An 18274-nucleotide genomic window follows, 5' to 3' on the forward strand; every position below is an offset into this window, starting at 1 on the left:
GGTCCCTGTTTTGCTCTTTTCTGTTTGCCTTCCTCGCTTTCGCTCGCCTGGAGCCTTCTCTGTGTTTCTTCTACGTGGTCTGTCTCTCTGTTCTGATACCCCTTCCTTCTCCCTGGCTCCCCTTCCTCTCTGTTTCCCCCTGTAGTCTCTTCCTTCCGTACCCCCCTTTCCCCTTACCGTTTTGCTTTCTCAGCCTTTATTTTTCATGCTTAGATCCTGCCGGTTAGCCCTGGCGGACAGTAGTGGGTTGTGGGCTTCCCTGGGACTGACCGGTTTTCAACGAGTGTTTGTTCTGTCCTCGTGGGGCCCGGCTCATCGCCCATCTCCCTCCTTTTCCCTTTCTTTATAACACAAAAATTTGTCCATCTCACTGTAATACATGGCCATGCGATGATTGCTGCTCACCTAGGTGGGATTGGTTTGCTAATTGATGTTGGAGGTCTGGAGAAGGACTCTAGCCCCCGGTCTGGGAATGTTTTTCTTGTTTCGTTTTAAGCCTGTGTTGGGGGTGGTCTCTATATATGTCCCACCTGAGTGATACTGTAAGCTCTATGTTTGAAATTCTGTATGTTTTATTATGATTGTCCATGTGCCTGTTATTTCTTCCGCATTAAATAAATAAAAGAATTACAAAAAAAACATAACCTGGCATGTGGCAATCCCACAATCTCTTGTGCATGTGTGTCTTTTATAGTTACATCCATCACTTACAGTCAGGTCCATAAATATTGGGACATCGACACAATTCTAATCTTTTTGGCTCTATACACCACCACAATGGTTTTGAAATGAAACAAATAAGATGTGCTTTAACTGCAGACTTTCAGCTTTAATTTGAGGGTATTTACATCCAAATCAGGTGAACGGTGTATGAATTACAACAGTTTATATATGTGCCTCCCATTTTTAAAGAACCAAACGTAACGGGACAATTTACTGCTCAGCTGTTCCATGGCCAGGTGTGTGCTATTCCCTCATTATAACATTTACAAGGAGCAGATAAAAGGTTCAGAGTTAATTTCAAGTGTGCTATTTGCATTTGGAATCTGTTGCTGTCAACTCTCAATATGAGATCCAAAGAGCTGTCACTATCAGTGAAGCAAGCTCTCATTAGGCTGAAAAAACATAACAAACCCATCAGAGAGATAGCAAAAACATTAGGTGTGGTCAAATCAACTGTTTGGATCATCCTTAAAAAGAAAGAATGCATCGGTGAGCTCAGCAACACCAAAATACCCGGAAGACCATGGAAAACAACTGTGGAGGATGACTGAAGAATTCTTTCCATGGTGAAGAAAACGCCCTTCACAACAGTTGGCCAGATCAAGAACACTCTCCAAGAGGTAGGTGTATGTGTGTCAAAGTCAACAATCAAGAGAAGACTTCACTAGAGTTAATACAGAGGGTTCACCACAAGATGTAAACCATTGGTGAGCCTCAAAAACAGGAAGGCCAAATTAGAGTTTGCCAAACAACATCTAAAAAAAGCCTTCACAGTTCTGGAACAACATCCTATGGACAGATGAGACCAACAGCAACAAGCACCAGAGTTATGGGAAGAGTAGAGTATGGAGAAGGAAAGGAACTGTTCATGGTCCAAAGCATACCACCTCATCAGTGAAGCATGGTGGTGGTAGTGTCATGGCACGGCATGTATGGCTGCCAATGGAACTGGTTCTCTTGTATTTATTCATGATGTGACTGCTGACAAAAGCAGCAGGATGAATTCTGAAGTGTTTCGGGCAATATTATCTGCTCATATTCAACAAAATGCTTCACAACTCATTGGACAGCGCTTCACAGTGCAGATGGACAATGACCCGAAGCAATGACCCAAAGCATACTGCGAAAGCAACCAAAGAGTTTTTTTAAGGGAAAGAAGGGGAATGTTATGCAATGGCCAAGTCAATCACCTGACCTGAATCTGGTTGAGCATGCATTTCACTTGCTGAAGACAAAACTGAAGGGAAAATGCCCCAAGAACAAGCAGGAACTTAAGACAGTTGCAGTAGAGGCCTGGCAGAGCATTGCTAGGGATGAAACCCAGCGTCTGGTGATGTCTATGCGTTCCAGACTTCAGGCTGTAATTGACTGCAAAGGATTTTCAACCAAGTATTAAAAAGTGAAAGTTTGATGGATGATTGTTAATTTGTCCCATTACTTTTGGTCCCTTAAAAAGTGGGAGACACATATACAAACTGTTGTAATTCCTACACCGTTCACCTGATTTGGATGTAAATACCCTCATATTAAAGGTGAAAGTCTGCAGTTAAAGCACATCTTGTTCCTTTCATTTCAAATCCATTGTGGTGGTGTATAGAGCCAAAAAGATTAGAATTGTGTCGATGTCCCAATATTTATGGACCTGACTGTACACAGTGGAAAGAGTACTAGCCTTTGTGATGTTAGTTTATTTTCAATGCTGGCATTGCTTCCAATTAATAAGTCATCTGTATATGATGTTTTACCTATTGCCACAATGTGGTATATAGTGGCCTTGCACCATGCAAGCCGGTCTTTTTTTTCCTTCTTACACAATTGATTGTTTTTATTATTTGCTTAGTTGGGGCCTGTCATGGAAAAAAGCAGGTAACTGCAATGGCACACCAAAAACAATAGTTTTCTGTGTGTCACATTTAGAGCAGAATGCAGTGTTACACTGCAATTCAGAGCAGTGCAATATTATTCACCATTTTGCGTAATATTGCAGCGCTTTGCGCTGCAGCAATAGTGCTGCTGTGTAGTGACATGAATGAAGTGTCACATTTGTATACTTCAAAAAAAGTTTCTCCCTACTACACGACTCTGCAACCTAAAATGCTGTACAAGAAGCAGTGGTTTGGGCTCCAGATCAGTGTGAGCGAACTCTCTTGCTCATTAATTTGTTATACAGTAAAACCTTGGATTGCAAGCAGTTCATTCAGGAAACATGCTTGTAATCAAAAGCAATTGTATATCAAAGCGAATTTCCCCCTAAGAAATAATGGAAACTCAGATGATTTGTTCCACAACCATTTATTCATAGGTCTTTCAGTTTATATTCCAGATAAAAAGCTTGTAACAACGTAATAGGTTGTGTAACCAGAAAAAGTCCATCCACAAATGGTAGCCTCCACAAGGGGATTAGAAGCAAAATCCAGCAGGAGCTACAGAGTATAAAAGAGAAGAGAGGCACCTCTTAAGCCCCGTACACACGAGCGGACTTTTCGACATCCAAACTCCGACGGACCGAGTCCGTCAGACTATCCGATCGTGTGTGGGCTGCAACGGACTTTAGCTTCGCCAAAGTCTGACGGACTTTAGAAATGAAGCATGCTTCAAATTTTCCCGACGGAACTCCGCCGGACCCGGTCCCCTTCGAAAAATTCGCTCGTGTGTGTGCTACTCCGACGGACTAAAACCGACGCTAGGGCAGCTATTGGCTACTGTCTATGAACTTCCTACGTCGAATCCAGACGTACGTCATCACGTTCGACTCCGTCGGAGTTTGGTGTGATGGTGTGTGGTCAAGTCCGTTCGGTCGAAAAGTCCGCCAGAACTCCGTCGGAACTCCGGCGGAACTCCTTTGGAGGTCTGTCAGACTTAATCCCTCTCGTGTGTACGGGGCATAAGTGTAGCAATATGGTTACATTTAATGAAAGCACAGAATTTAGTGATTGACATGGTTGATGATTAAAAGAGGCACATCTAAGTATGCGGGCTACCAGGGTAAAGCTGTCCACATAAACCGTCCTCCTCACCACCAGCTCTCACCTATGTCAGTCTGCAATCATGAGCGGGAAGACTACCCTGAAAGCTAGGCTTGAAGCATTTGTGGAGCGCAGCGTGGAAGGGATGACATTGATGGCGGTGCGGAGGAGAGTCTATGTGGACAGCTTTACCCCGGCTGCCTGCATACTTAGATGTACCTGTTTTAATCATCAACCATGTGAGTTGCTAAATGTTGCACCTTCATTAAATGTAACCATATTGCTACACTTAGAGGCACCTTTCTCCTCTTTTATACTCAGTTGTGACATGACGCTACTTGTATATCAAGACAATTTATTAAAATATATTGCTTGTCTTGCAAAACACTCTCAAACCAAGGTTTTACTGTATTTAAAAGTGCATTAGTGTGCAAGGTAGGTTTTCTTAACAATGGTGTGATGGGCCTTGGTTGTATTATTTAGCCGGACCTAGAGCAGGATAGCTATATTCCAGGTGTTCCATGTAAGGTGGATCTCACAAGGTATGGGTGCGTTAGGGATATTATTTTTGAACGTGAAAGATATTTGATATTTGAAATCTGTATGCATTTTTACTCCATGTAAGGTGGATCTCACGAGGTATGGGTGTGTTAGGGATATTATTTTTGAACGTGAAACATATTTGATATTTGAAATCTGTATGCATTTTTGTTCCATGTAAGGTGGATCTCACGAGGTATGGGTGTGTTTGGCATATTATTTTTGAACATGAAACATATTTGATATTTGAAATCTGTATGCATTTTAGCAAAAGTAAGTTTAGTAAAATTGAACAAGGCTGCATTATAAAAAGCACTTAACAAACCAGGCTTAGATGACATGTGCTAGGGAAAAGATACAGCAACTTCAAAGAGAAAACGTAGGTGGCATGGTAGACCGAGCAATTTATTTGAATTTATGTTTGCAGAAAATTCAATATCACTGAAAAGCATAAGCATACCTATTGTTTGTTAGGTGGCTTAAAAAAATAAAAAAAAGTTTAAAAACCTGCATCATCTCTGCAATCAATATCCCATTACTGGCTGCAATGATGGCTACAGGAAGTGCAGGAAGATTTTAGTGCATTGAATTATGTATGCTGCTCTCATTTCACTGTCTCCGGGCGGACTGAAAGGGGTGGCTGCAGTCACTGAGAACGATTTCTGCATACAGTCACTGCAGTGAAATGCTTCATAGTTCAACATATACAGGTTATGGTGCTGGCTGAAAGGCTCAAGCAGATAAATCTGGAGCTTACAGCTAAAAATGCCTGATTTGATGGCAGTTCTACAATGCTCACAGACTGGTTCAGCGGTGATTAACATGCAGTTTATGGAAGGCAAAATACAGGATGTTCTCTACATGACTTTGCTTGCTGAGATCACATTGTGAAATCTCCTTCTCTCTCTCTCTCTCTCTTTTCTGCGGCAGACGGTTAATATGTGGAGTACCTTCCCAGGACTAAGTTCAATTTTAAATCCATATTCTCAATAACCACAGTGCCTGTGTCCAGGTAGGTAACCTAATTTCTTTCATTAGGTTCATTATTTTGGATTTTGCTGAGATGGTGATTTTGATGTAATAAACTGCACTGATTGCTCACGAATGACATAGTCAGGATTATCTGATACCAGCCTCTGCTAAACACCCATAATGCAGTATATCTATACACTGCAGTATGCTACAAATTATATTAGAGATAATAACATTTTAACAACATCATGCAGAGCAGCAGAGAGTAATGGCCTAAAAGGGAATGGAATTGTGTTTTATATTATTAGGAAATTATAATGCTTTTACTTACTGTATTAAAAATATTCATAGACATACTGGTAATGTTAAATATTTCATTTCATATCTTAAAACAGCTTTAGAGTTCTGGTCATAACAGTTTTATTATAATGAGTTCATATTGTACCACTTGGCACACATTTGCCACACTGGCAAGGAGCAAGTTATAAACTATATATGGTACTAATGAAGAAAGGATCCTTATCATAAGTTGTCATTTAGTTTTGGCATGCTGAACTGGGTTACATTTTCTTATGATAAAGGCCAATGAGTGACTATAATTATTTGTTCCACAAATGCTTTTATGGGACCCCATTCCTAAGCAGATATAAGTTTGTATCTCAACTTGGAGAAAGCACAGTGTTCAAAAAAGCGATTCTTATCTTTTGACTTTTTCCAATGGGATTATTTGTCTAAATCCATAATATTGTCCGCTTTTTGGATGTGGATTATATTTTTGCATAAGAAAAGATTTATCAAATATCATGAGTGAGGGTATTCCCACTTTTTTCATCTTCATATTCTCTAGGTTCAGGATTGTCAGTTCTGTTTTTATTAACCATGGACACGGTTTTTTAGCCTTGGTATTTTCAGCTACCACACATGGAGCCCACTCTAAAGCCTGCTGTTAACATGCCAATCTTTAGCACCCTTTTATTAAAACCATTTCTAATTTCAGGAACTATTTTTCACATTCTGAACATCTTTGATTACAGCCTAAGCTGTCACAGAGCTTTGATCAAAGAGTCCTACTTATAGGAGACATGTTTGCTAAGAGAAGTCAGAAGTCTTCCATCTCCAGGCATACAAAGTTAGTTAAGTAGTATAATGCCGCATACACACGATCGGAATTCCGGGCCAGAAAAAGACAGATGAGAGCTTTTCATCGGAAAATGCGACCGTATGTATGCTCCATCAGAATTTGGCTGTCTGAATTTCCTCCAGCCAAAAATTTATAGCATTTTCTCAATTTTCCCGACAAAACTTTGTGTATGCAATTCCGACACGCCAAAAATCACGCATGCTCAGATTCAACTACGAGATAGAAGCTACTGGCTATTGAACTTCCTTTTTCTAGTCCCGTCGTACGTGGTGTACGTCACTGTGTTCTAAACGATCGGAATTTGGTGTGACCATGTGTAGGCAAGACAGCTTGAGCGGAATTCCATAGGAAAACCATCAGAGCTTCTTCCGACGAAAATTCCGATCGTGTGTACGCGGCATAAGAGTTAAGAGTATAGAAAAAAAAACTGTAAAAGGTCCAAAGAAAACTTCACCCAAAGTTTGAACATAGTCATTTGCATGTATACTCTATATTCCATTTTGATGTCTAAGAAAAATCATATGGGACAAGGGTTGCACCACAAGTAGTACATGAGTCCATCACTTTGGTCCAGGGAGGGATCTGTTCATCTTAAAGCAGTTGTAAAGTCAGAAGATTTTTTTTCATCTTAATGCATTCTATGCATTAAGATAAGAAACCTTCTGTGTGCAGCAGCCCCCTCACCACCCCTAATACTTACCTGAGCCCCTCTCTGTCCAGCGATGTCCACAAGCATCTGGGTCATCCGAGAATCACCCTCCCTTCTGAGACACAGCAGCGACACAATTGGCTGCAGCTGCTGTCAAAGACAGTCAGCCAATCACGAGAGAGAGGGCTGGGCCTGGGCTCCAGCTCCGTGTCTAAATGGACACAGGGAGCTCTGACCCGGTTCGGGTGCCCCCATAGCAAGCTGCTTGCTGTGGGGGCACTCAACAGAAGAGAGGGGCCAGGAGCACCAAAGAGGGACTTGAGAAGAGGAGGATCTGGGCGCAAATCCACTGTACAGCAGGTAAGTATGACATCATTGTTAGTTTTATTGAAAAAAAAAAAGAGACTTTACAATCACTTTAAGCTTTAAGAAGAAGAGGAAGTGCTTGTGACAGAACCTTCAGAAGATCATTTTTCTAGAACTTAGACACGAAAGTAAATTACATAACAGCTCCTGCTTCCTCCTGTATACCTATTGGGTAAAGTTGGAATTCTACTGTAATCTCATTACCTGTTTATGAAACCTGGGGAAAATCATGATGTAATTTAAATTGAAAAGAAAAAACATTACAACTTACCTGTTCAGTACTATCTAGCATGTGTTTTATCAACTGTTTACCATTGTATTTATGAAGCAGCATTCTGCCTACTAATAATCTAAAAAAAACAAAAAAATTATATTTGAGAGAAAATGGGCTCCTTAAAAAAAAAAACAAAAAAAAAAACTTAATTACCATTGGATGATACGCAGGGGTTGATTTACCAAAATTGGAGAGTGCAAAATCTGGGGTTGATTTGTAAATCAACCCCACACTATGTGGTTTAGTTCAAACCGACAGGCGTGAATAGCATTCCGATCAGTTCTACGTCAGTGGTTGACTGGTGGTGTAGGAGGTATGGAATGTCCTCATAAACCCTGTATAATAGTAGGTTGTCATTTCTGTACATACTGCATATTGCTAGACATCAGGTATAACATTTCTTCAATACCAAACTTGACAGCATTGGGTGATTTACATTCTGTTTTGCAGCTAAAATTACCCACTTGCCATCCTTAGGCTGTAAAGACACTCACCGACCACTTTATTAGGTACACCTTGCTAGTACAAGGTTGGGTCCCCTTTTGCCTTCAGAACTGCCTAAATTCTTCGTGGCATAGGTGTTGGAAACATTCCTCAGAGATTTTGGTCCAAACTGACATGATAACATCACACAGTTGCTGCATATTTTATCGGCTGCACATCCCAAAGGTGCTCTATTGGATTTAAATCTGGAGACCTCTAAGGAGGCCATGGAAGTACAGTGAACGCATTGTCATGTTCTGGGAAACCAGTTTGAGATGATTTGAGCTTTGTGACATGGTGCAAAAATAAACAACAATCTGGAAGCATTCAGAGAATCTTCAGAGCATCTAATTCAGTAAATATACATTTACATGTATATTGAGAGTCAGAATTGTGCCTAGTAGCACTGATTCTTTAAAGTGGTTGTAAACCCTTACAGACCACTTTGATCTACAGGTAAGCCTAGATTAAGGCTTACCTGTAGGTGCAAGAAATATCTCCTAAACCTAAACGATTTAGGAGATATTTGCAAAAGACAGGCACCGCTGTCTACAGTGCATGCGCCATAGACAGAGGTGTGCGCAGGTGCACTGAGCGTGCCGTTGCTAACGGCGATCATGCCGTTAGCAGAGGCTCCCGTGCCCATGCGCGGGAGTGACCCTAATCTGCAAGTAGTGGTAGAAATCCCAGAGGGAGTTAGGGGTAGATTTACTGTTGCCTTTCTGTCATCTCGAACCAGTCTACCCATTCTCCTCTGACATCAACAAGGCATTTTCGTCCACACAGGTACCACTCACTGGATATTTCTCTTTTTCTGACCATTCTCTGTATGCATGAACAGCCCAGTAGATCCTCAGTTTTTGAGATACTCAGACCAGCCCATCTGGCACCAAAAACCAAGCCACGTTCAAAGTCACTTAAATCCCCGTTCCTTCCCATTCTGATGTTTAGTTTGAACTTCAGGAAAATTGCCTTCACCACATCTAGATGCCTAAATGCATTAAGTTACTATCATGTGATTGGCTGATTAGCAATTTGTGTTACCAAGCAATTGAACAGGTGTATCTAATAAAGTGGATGATGTATATAGCCTTAGGATCAAATGGTTGTACCAGGATCATAGCTGCACTATCATGGCTCACGTACATGGTAAAATACTGATTTTACGATGTGAGAAATTAAAAAAACTAGCCTTGCCAGCATGTGGTTAAAGTAAAACTAAAACTCCACAAGTGAAAAAAGTGTGACCCAAGGTTACCATTTGTAAAATTACAATTAGTAGATCTAGCTTAAAGCGGAGGTCCACCGAAAAAATAAATATTAAAAGCCAGCAGCTACAAATACTGCAGCTGCTGACTTTTAATATATGGACACTTACCTGTCCAGGGCGCCCGCGTTGTCGGCAGCTGAAGCTGACCTGTCCGTCGGCTCTCGGCTGCTGCCGCTGCCATCCATGTGGCTTCACTTCCTGGTTCCCTACTGCGCATGTGCGAGTCACGCTGTGCATCCTTACTAGTCCCTGCTGTCTTCTGTCTCCCAGAAGACAGCGGGGGAGGACAGAGTAGACGCCGGAAGTGGCATAGGTCACAGTGAACGCTGCAGTGATCTGTGCCAGGAAATGGGAGCAAATACCTGTATTAGACAGGTATCTTCTCCCTCCTCCCCCTTGCAAGGTGCCAAATGTGACACCAGGGGGGGGAGGATTCCAAAAAGTGGAAATTCCATTTTTTTTGTGGAACGCCACTTTAAGTTATATGCATTTCCCATAAATGAGCTTTGATGCTCCCTGCTGTTTCCTGAGCCTCTTTGTGGATTGTGAGATGAGCCGTCTTTTTGGCCAATAATGAATTTTGGACTAGAAAAATTGTTGTATTAAAACCCAAAACATAAATATATTATATTGCAACTTATCAACTTTTAGTTGTGGTGGCTACATTATTTTTTGGCAATTTTTCACCTTATTTAGGCCTTTATTTTACCTATTTTTCTGGCCTGTAAGTCTGTTATTTTTCATCTTCCTTTAAAAGAGAGTGTGTTTGTTCCAAAAAGGGGCTCAGGTTCAAATGTCATTGACCATGGTAGGCAAGTGATATAATGAACATCTCTGCCTCTTTGTGTATGTCAATTTCAGGGCAGGGAATCCCCCACCCGCAACTCATTGGCTCAGGAATTGCAGAGAACTTTCCAGGTGCGAACCCTAACCTAGTTCAGAAGAATCAAAAACTTAATTTATGTTATCAATTTGTATATTATTTGATTCATTTGTTACACTGGTGATTGGACAGAATGGACCTTTGATTTGCACTGGACACTTTATACATTTATGATAAGAAATCTATGAATAATTGGCACGTTAATATTTTTTTGTTTGTATGTATTTTTTATTGATTTTTTACATATGGTGATGAATTGTTGCACATATTTAATTATTATGGTACAGTCACATTTTTTGAAAAACTCATCCCTAGTTGAGACAAACCATTTACACTGACAGCGGTGCAAAGGTCGGCTTTTATTTATTTGTGTGAATTCTTTATCTTAAACCCAAAAATACTGTTGCTGTGACTGCTTAAAAATTGTCCCTGGAGATCATCTACAATTTGGTAGTCAAGTCCATCTAAATCTATTAGTTCATCTAACACTACCCTCTCCCCAGGACCAACAATTTTGCTATCCAAAGGTGTATCCATTGCTCCTCCATTCAGAATGGAGATATGATCATCCCAAGACAGGAAGTGTGTCACTGGCTAAATCACCAGGTGAAAATCAAGGGGAAAAAAAACTACAAAAAGGGAAACTAATGCTGCCACCACATTTAAGGTGGTTGTAAACCCTTACATATACCCAGTGAAGGGACTATCCTCAGGTGATACAGAGACACACAGAGATGAAACACATCCTCCTACATAAGTTGTACCTGAAGTTACACTCTGCAGAGATCAGTGAGGAGAGCTCTGAGAGCTGATTAGAGGGGAGAGGCACGGCCCCCTTCACACAGCACACAGGAACAGACCAGAGGCTTTCAATTTGCTTGAGGTCCCTCCCCTGTCACCATTTTTCTCATGGTGTCAGGAAAACCCGTCAGAAGTTATTTATGCTATAAGCAGAGGAACAAAGCAGCAGGCAGAAATTACACTTAGTGCTTTTAATTGAGACAAGTAAACACAACCACTTTAAGGATTGATAAGCTCCAGCATGTTATGTTTTTGGGTTTATTACCACTTAAATTTTCTTTTTTCATGGAAGGTATCCTCTTCTTATGTATTTTTCATTGTATGCTTAGTTTGTGGCAGGTTTACTTTAAAATTAGGTCCTAAAGTAAATTCTGGCAATTCTCTAGCCTGTTTGCACAGCCAGGTATTCTCAGCATCTAACTCAGGGGTAGGGAACCTATGGCTCTCGAGCCAGATGCGGCTCTTTTGATGGCTGCATCTGGCTCTCACCTCTCAATCCCCGGATTGCCTTGTGTGCCGATCCATGGATTGAGCCCATAGGAAAGGCAGCTTCGGCCTAGCTCCGGAGCTGGTACACCCGGCGGCAGCCTAAGTGAGCGGCGCACTGACGTCATCATCATCACCCGTCTCAACTGCTCATGGATCTGCCTGCCTGTGTAGTGGTAGGGGAGATGTGGATATTACAGTGGGGGAGATGACGTGGATATTACAGTTATAATTGAAATTAATCAATTAAAAACAAAATGTTTTTAAACATATTGTATGGCTCTCGCGGAATTACATTTTAAAATATGTGGAGTTCATGGCTCTCTCAGCCAAAAAGGTTCCCTACCCCGATCTAACTACAGACTGGGAATCACTGCATTTTATGCATTCCCCCTGGCTGCCAATTGTGTTGCCCTCAATTCTCAGTTTGCTTTTTTTTGCTCAGCAGCTTCGGAGTGCCCTCTATTACAGTATATTCTATGTGGTAGCCTATGTGGTGTGTGTGTATATATATATATATATTTTTTTTTTTTTTTAGAAAAAACGACAGGACATAAGGCATAAAATGGATACATGCTACTGTACAGTTACGAGCATGCTTTATGCTTTGAAGAGCATTTGATATAAATACATTTTGCATTGGAAAACGTGTCCCGAACGTGTCCTGTTTTTTCTATTGGATATTAGTGGAATATTGGGAGTCCACCTTGATACTGATTTCTACATTGAGAACTGGAGGAACATTATTATTATTTCAGGTACTTTATATAGCGCTGTCAATTTACGCAGCGCTTTACATATATATTATACAGTCACATCAGTCCCTACCCTCCAGGAGCTTACACTCTAAGGTAGGAACATTTGAAGTAACCCAACCGAGTTTTTCATATAAATGTATATAAAAATATATATATATATATATATATATATATATATAAAATCAATGTTTGTGTGACTTCCAAAAAAGTCCCATGGGCAATTATTTTTTTACTTTGCAATTTAGAATATGGTACTAGATAACATGGAGGAGCTGAGTGACCTATTGAGCTGCATGGTGTTGCTCATAAATGGCTGCCAGTTTCCAACCAGAACAAAGGCAAATGGTAAACCTAATGCTAAGCATTTATCACGTTACATATGTTATATGACTTTTTAATTGTCCATATAGTAATTCTAGGGTAGACTTCCACTTTAAATGAGACGTACAGCCAAAGCTTGTTTGGCTGTACTTCTCCTGTGGATCACAGGAGTGCAGTTCATTTTGCACTCCTGCAACTCATTTTCAGCAGAGAGCGGGCTGAAGGCTGGGGCATCATCATGACCATAGATTCAGGACCTGCCTAGATCTCCCTCCCCCATCACAGCCCAGTGCTCCAGTGAACACACAAGGGGGGCTCACGGAGATGTGAGAATTGAGTGATTGGCGGTATTCGATTGCTTGGTTCTTAGTGTTAGAGGTGTCGGGGGGACAGATGCAGCATCGGAGCGATGCTACATCCACCTAGGTAAGCATGATTCTAAAAAACAAAAAACAAAAAAAAAAAAACAGCACTTCTTTTTTTAAGTAGGAAACGAATGCTAGAATAGTTTTCTTCATTATTATCTATTTAATATCCCATGGCTAAAAAGGATTATAGTATTCTGGGTTTTTTATTGAGAATATATTGATATGGGTTTATATAATAAATGATCTTGCAGAAAAAAAATGAAAAATCAGCCATCAAATGAGTAGAGAGAAAATTCAATTCAGTATTTTAAGTTTCAAGTTGGAACAGAACTAGTAATTTGTAATTTGCACACATTTAGGAAATATGGACCAAACTATTGGCTTGATTGATAGTTTGACATCACAAATGCATCAATATTATTATTATTTTTCTATACTCTTCTCTACTAAGCATCTGTGGGACTTCCTGTAAATGATATTTGTATATACAATGTACGCCTCAATCAAATTTCCTTTGAAAGTGTTGGAGTCTTGTGGAGCCTAATTTAAAGATATTTTGTTCCCTTTTGGGCTCCACGTCTTTAGTTGATAATTGTAGTTCTTATTGAAGCCTACTATCCCTGTAATTCATAGCCGCAGTACAGGATTAATTATTATTATTCAAAACAAAGAAACATTTTTGTATAGAATTGAAAGACATAAAAGTGAGGTCTGCATTTCTTTTTTAAATGTTCTGTCAAACTTCATTGTCCTCTCTTCTCTTCCTGCGTGGCCAACTTCAAACAGAGACCATACTTGTGAACATCTAGTTAAATTGAATAAGTGCATATTTTCTGCCCTAATTAGATGAATTAATCATTGGAAAAAGGAAAGCAGTTTCCTGCAAGTGCATGGCTAGGCAGAATTAAAGAAGATGATTTAGTAAAGGCTAATAGGCTGTTTACTTTGTAAGGGAAGTTGCACTTTGCAAGGGAACACTTCCCAGTGCTTACTGAATGCGATTACCAGTAAATTTCACTTTGCAAAGACTACCTAGTCATGTGCAAGGAAAAAAACAAAAAAAGATTGAATGATAGAAGTCAACAGAGTTTCACCTCATTCACTAAGCTCTGGGATAATTCCAGTGCAACATTCATTGCAAAGTGAACAGCCTATTTGTTTTTAGTATATTAATCCTAAAATATCCATAGGTCGACTTTTTCACAGATTTTTTTTCACATGCAAATATGAATGTAAATCACCAGTGCCATATACTTATTTTCTGTTCATTTTAATGTGTATTTAACCTCCCTAGCGGTATTCTCAAATGTGGCTCGGGGTTAATGTTCATTACCAGAAGCTGCAACCCGAAGCCACTCGGGATTGCATCGGGAATCAGGATTGAATTGCAGTATCCACGTACAGGTAACATACCTTGTCCCTAGGGTCCTGCGATGTCCTCCCGCTGGATCATCCGCCCAATGTATTACTGTTGAGGGCTATGTTCCCTGCGAGCGTCACAATGCATGGGGACAGAGCCTGGTGGCAAATTCAAAAACATAACACACATGTAGCATCCTGATGTTTAGGCAGGGTTGCTATTAAATTTATTTGCCAAGTGATAATTGCCTTGGCCAATTGTTAGGAGCTCAATTTATTTCACCCTAATTCTGGAATTGCTGCACGTCTCTCTTCTGTCACCAGAAGGGCATTGCAAAAACAGATTAGGAATGAGTGGGGTGACTTGAGTCCCTTGGCCCACTGGGAGAATCTATTTATTTGGATGGAGTCAGGTGATCGGGGTTCTGTGCCACCCGGACGGCTGTCTGAGTGGACGTGTATCGTATTGCCCAGGGCTGCCATAAACCTAAGGCCTATCCCAGGGACATCTGGATGGCCCTCAGATAGCCTAGCAGCCAGAAATAGTGCAGGGTTGGGACTGTGGTCTTGTAGTCCAACAAGAAGTAACGGTTCCACCGTCTGGTGAGCCAGTGATGGTCGGAGGTAGAGGGGAAGCTGTCACCACTAAGGGACTATCCACCTTGTTACTGGAGGCCACTGTGAGCAAGCTGAGGCCAATACAAGAGCAGATTTCTCACAGTGAAGAAGTGGAAAAGCATTAGCAATTGCCAACTCAGAGACCAAGCGGGACAGCAGAGGTGATGCTTGTGGAGTGCCAAGCCAGGGACCTAACATGTCAGCAAGGGTGAAGGTTGAGGAGTATCTGTGAGTGCCAAGCCAGGGACCCAGCGGTGAAGCGGGGGTGACGCTTGAGGAAGATACTGAGTGAGAAGATTGGAAGAGCTCAGGGGATCCAGTGGCAGTGGATCAGAAGTCTAGTGAAAGACTGAGACCTCCGCGGAGTGAAGTTCTACAACAGGAGATTGTAGAACAAGCGAAAGAGTTGCAACCTTTATTAGAAACTATTACAAGACTGTTGCCATAGGAGACAGCGTTCCTACTCATGCAGATGTGGTTTCTGGCTGGATACCTTTCCCTGCATGGCTGTCTGTCTTTAGAAGTCTCAGAGGCTGCCAATTAACATTGCATCTACTTAAGGTGTCCTGGCCCCAACCCTCTCTCCCACAGTTCTGTTTAAGAGACAGTGAATCTCCTTGCATTCAAGAAGTGTCTGTCCACCTTGCATTACACCCACCATGCCTCATAACCCTCTCTACACAGAAGGATGTCAGCTGTCACTAACTCTGGAGGTCACCATTAGGCCAAGAGAGGCCCGGGATTGAATTAGAATCACTTGCAGAATTGAGTGATAGTGATCCGTGGAGAAATTTGTCATCAGACACTGAAAGTGATGACAGCGACAATTCTGTGAGCAAATTTCAGTATTTTTGATTTGATTACATTATAGAATTCCATTTTTTATTATATATTTTTTTATAATTATTTACAGTTATTTATTATATTATAATATATGATTTGGTGTTTCAAACTTTATTATACCCGCGATGTCTACTAGACTCTTGTTTGGACAGATTTACCGTATATACTCGAGTATAGGCCGACCCGAATATAAGCCGAGGCCCCCAATTTACCCCCAAAAAACTGGAAAACTTATTGACTCGTGTATAAGCCGAGGGTGAGACATGGCTGTCCATCCCTGTGTGTCCGTCCATCCCTGTGTGTGTGTCCGTCCATCCATCCCTGTGTGTGTGTCCATCCATCCATCCATCCATCCATCCCTGTGTGTGTGTCCGTCCATCCATCCCTGTGTGTGTATCCATCCATCCATCCATCCCTGTGTGTGTGTGTGTGTGTGTGTGTGTGTATTCATCCATCCATCCATCCCTGTGTGTGTGTGTGTGTGTGTGTGTGTGTGTATCCATCCATCCATCCATCCATCCCTGTGTGTGTGTGTGTGTGTGTGTGTGTCCGTGCAGCCTTGTGTGTGTGTCCAGCCTACCTGTGTCCCAAGCCTCCGTCCCGAGCCGCCGTCGTCCCGAGCCTCCTCCGTCCCGTGCCTCCTCCGTCCCGTGTCGTGCCGATGGATCGCCGCTCCAGGATCGCCGCTCTTCTCGGCGGCCATTCTACAATTCAAAAGCAGCCTGTGTTCCGCCTATCACGGACATCCTCTCATACTCGTCCGTAGTATGAGAATGAGCGGATGTCCGTGATAGGCGGAACACTGACTGCTGGGAAATTCAGTGTTCCGCCTATCACAGGCGGAGGCGGAGAAGGAGGCGCGGCTTTTGAATTTTAATGTCCGCCGTCTGTCTGCTCGATACGCTGATCGAGCAGTCAGACAGCGGTGACTCGAGTATAAGCCGAGGGGGCACTTTCAGCCTCAAAAAAGAGGCTGAAAATCTCGGCTTATACTCGAGTATATACGGTAAGTGAGTTATTCCTAAGAACAGGCCTACAATATAAAACAACAAATTTCCATGCAAAACAATGTAACGCTTTGACATTCAAAAATCAGACATAATAATACCACCAGGGAGGTAAAACCCAAAAACAAAAATGTAATTTACTGCAGGATACCAGACCTTAGATGTGGTGGTTGCATTAAGTTTCTTTTTTTCCTTTATTTTCACGTGGCAATTCTGGCAGTAACATACTTCCAGGCCTAGGACAACTATGCTCATATTATGTATAGAAAACATTATGGAATCCCACCTCTTCGTTATTCTCCATAACATAGAGGGGGTCGTGGTTCTGTCAGCACAGACAGAAAACACAGGCTATCAGCTCATAAGATTTCTAGCAAGATCAACGGGTCATTTTTTGAACTTATCCAACCAAGATAACAAAATACTTTCAGTGGTATATTTAACAAGCTAAAGGGGACCAAATATAAGAAGTTTATTGTTAGGGTTTACATTTACACTTGAAGAAAATTTGAAATGAGAAGTGGAGACAAACCATTTAAAGCTGATAGGGGCGCAACATTTATTCATTCATGTAAAACCTTTATCCTCAAAAAAAAAAAAAAAATGGTTGCTGTTATGTAATTGTAGTGTGTTGGAGTTTGGTTTCATTTTGTTAAGCCCCATACACACTATCAGTTTTTCTGCTGAGTTTTTCCTTCAGACTTACCAAAACCATATAATAGGAGGTCAAACCTTAGGAGTTTCAAGGTGTATGCAATCAGGCAGGCCCTTCCACTACATGGTTTTGGTAAACCTGATGGAAAAACTCAGCAGAAAAACTGATAGTGTGTATGGGGCTTTAGTGTATCTAATACTGACAATACTACTAGCTGAAAAGAAAATGTATATAGCCACCATATCTAAGGATCGGTAACCTGCAATATATTCAATTTTTTGTTTTGGGTTTGATAACATTTTAATTACCTTAGTTTGTTCAATACATTATTTAAATTGTATTTCCCTTGCACATGATTCAAATTGAATACGACTTCTCCAAACCTATGAAACTGATCATCTGTCAATATGTACAAATTTGACAGTTTTCACATTATTCTCAAAGCACCGGGGCTGAAATTTTTTTTGGGTTTAAACCATAAAAGCTAAATAAATGTATCAAACAGATAGTGCAGCACTATAACTAAAATAATTTCTAACGTATTTTAAAATTAATAAAAATGTCCAAAATAGCTTCTATTTAGAGAAATCCACGTGAGAAATCTTCAGTGATGCACAATCAGACCATGCATAAAGTGACTTAGTGCCGGGGAGGACCACCACCAATGGTAGAAATGGCTGCTCACCTCATCGTGTGGACCCTTTACATTACAGAGGGTCAACTACACTTTATACCAGCGAATGCTTATCAGCTCGTTCAATTGCTGTATTCCTCCTCACAAATAGTATCCA

At 41.1% G+C, this 18274-nt stretch overlaps 1 protein-coding gene across 2 annotated transcripts in view; it reads left to right on the plus strand.

Moving 5' to 3' along the window:
• CNTN1 (contactin 1) overlaps positions 1-18274 on the plus strand; it is a 261330-nt gene that overhangs the window by 91581 nt on the left and 151475 nt on the right. Inside the window, exon 2 of one of the 2 annotated variants that reach the window (XM_077472309.1) lies at positions 5160-5241. The exons of the other annotated variant lie outside the window; for it this stretch is intronic. The gene's annotated coding sequence lies outside the window, so the exon portion shown is untranslated. The remainder of the gene's footprint in view (positions 1-5159; positions 5242-18274) is intronic. 2 annotated transcript variants of the gene reach the window in all.

Source organism: Lithobates pipiens, unplaced genomic scaffold (genome assembly GCF_037356315.1).
Source record: "Lithobates pipiens isolate NorthernLeopardFrog02 unplaced genomic scaffold, aLitPip1_a1.2 Scaffold_8, whole genome shotgun sequence".
In the NCBI taxonomy this organism is placed as follows: Eukaryota; Metazoa; Chordata; class Amphibia; order Anura; family Ranidae; genus Lithobates; species Lithobates pipiens.